Here is a 2488-nt window from a genome sequence, read left to right as displayed (position 1 = left end):
TTACATTTAACTGGGGAAAACAAATCTTTTTAAAAGATGATTGTACATGAAACTACAAATATACTATGCACAGTTTGCTATTCCTTTCAAAAATATAACAAAATACCATGTAAATTTTTTTCTTCCCTTCTCTCCCAACTTAGAGACGCTACCATTAAACACAAATATTAGTCTGTACATACTTTACTATAAGATATAAGTACAATCTGAATGCTGTACTTTCAGATTTTCAAAAGTGACCAATTAGTTTCCTAAAGGGAATTTCTATAACTATCTCAAGAGAATCCTCCCTAGGCTTTGGGTTCTTCAATATTTTGTTCTTGCTAATTCTAATGACTTCTGGGTGTGGCAAAGGTCTGTCTATCTTATTGCCTTTTGCATGACCATAATAAATAATCTATTGAGAAACATATCACAGATGCTCTGGATCATTAAGGAAGATCAGTCCTAACTCTGAATATAATAGTGTAAGAATCTAATTCTGGAAAATGGGATATAAAATTAAAGACTAATATAAAGGTATGTGTCCTAGAAAATACATGTAAATGTAAAAGAAAAATCTTGCTGAGGGGAACTCTGTTCTCCTTTAAATGGGTACTTAGAACTCAAACTCTCTTTATTTCCCAAGATGCAAGAGATGAACAAAGCATTGTCCTAAGGAGAATATCCAAGATATGAGGGAAGGAAGCCATGCCATCTTACTAAAATTTCAATAAATATAACTATACAATTAATCTGTCTTTGGATTTCAATAATCAAGGTATGCATGTGACTAAAATCCTGTATACTGTTTATTTTTGAAGGCCAATTTTTCAAAACATGGCTTGGAAATTGGAAGTAAAAATAAAGACAGGCCTTGTTACCCTTATCTACTACAAGTGTGTCTCTAAAGTCTTACTCTCATAACATGAAAATATCTAAAATGAAAATATTTTCTCTTTTTTTCCTTTATCTCAGTCTAGGTTGTAGAAGATGAAAACAAGAGAAAGCCAAGTTTCTAACTTCTGGATCTTGCAAACCCAGGTATATGAGTGCTCTCTTCAATTTGCTTGCTTATCTAATGTTTCCATCTTTGTGGTGAAGTAGACTAAAGTTGCCACAGAAACCTGAAGCAGATTGAAATGAAATTGCTAAATATTTAACAAGATAAATAAAAATATAACAGACCATATATAGTATTAATATGTAGTTTTGTAGATCAATATTCTATCCTCAGAGCTTCTTTTGTATGGGTTAGTGGGCCTCATTTCTATTTGAAAAGGATACCACTATTTAGACTCCAACATGCTTTTCAATCTGGGTCATCATGAATAGTGCACAATAGGGATCAGAAATCTGGATGGATTTGATGCAATTTTGTATGTTATTGTTTAGTTGTTTCAATCACATTTGACTCTTCATGACTCTATTTGGGGTTTTCTTGGCAGAGATCCTGGAGTAGTTTTCTTTTCTTCTCCAGCTCATTTTACATATGAGGAGACTGAGGCAAATAGGATTAAGTGATTTGTCCAGAGTCACATAGCTAACAAGTATTTGATTTGGTCTTATTTCAACTCAGGAAGATCAGACTACTTAACTTTAGGCCCAGTACTCTATCCACTGTAAAACATAGATGCCATTATTTTACATAATGTAACCCCATCAAGTAATTCTCAATGACATAGTCATTGTATAATAGATTTCTGATTTACTATTAATATACTATGCTTCCTTCCACTAAAGATTTATTTTAATCCCTCATCTTGGAACAAATGTAATCCTTGATTCCAAAAGATTATTAGATTCTAGTTACTATTATGATAAATAGTAATTAAAAAGTGGATAGAAACTACATGTGATTTCACAGTACAGAAAATTCCCAGATGAGGAAATGTCATCTGTTTATCCAGATCAGAACTTTCTGTGAAATTTGTAGTTTTGTAAAACTGTCTAGAATAGTAGTATAAACTCAAAAAACAGGGGGCAACTAAATCAAATATAAGGTACCCCCTGAGCCAGCCATTGAATTATCTATTGATTTTCTTTAATTAAAACATCAGTACATTAAACTCAGATTAAAACTACATTTTAATCTTGTTCCTGCAACACTCAGCAGGATTGTGGGCAGCATGCAGCCAGTGGGTAGTGGGTTTGACACCTCTCATCCAGGGCACTGAGAATGTCCTGTGGCTTACTCACAGTCACACAGACCATATATGCTAAAGACAGAATTTGATTCCAGATCTTCCTAAGTTTGAGACCAGCTCTACTTCCATTACATCATTTTGCCTCTCAACTAATAAAACTACACATGAAATTAGGTTAAATTGATACTGCATTGACTATTTTCTGGAAAGACATTGTTTTGATTTAACTTTTTATTTTTGAACATTAGCATAAACTGTTTGGATTAGAGGTTGTCCTATAACCAAACCTTTCCTTAAAGATAGAATATTAATTACTTAAATAAAAGAAACATATTAAAAAGGCATTGGATTTTATATCAGAA

The sequence above is a fragment of the Sarcophilus harrisii genome, chromosome 2 (genome assembly GCF_902635505.1).
Source record: "Sarcophilus harrisii chromosome 2, mSarHar1.11, whole genome shotgun sequence".
NCBI classification, from domain to species: domain Eukaryota; kingdom Metazoa; phylum Chordata; class Mammalia; order Dasyuromorphia; family Dasyuridae; genus Sarcophilus; species Sarcophilus harrisii.
This window is presented reverse-complemented; position numbering follows the sequence as displayed.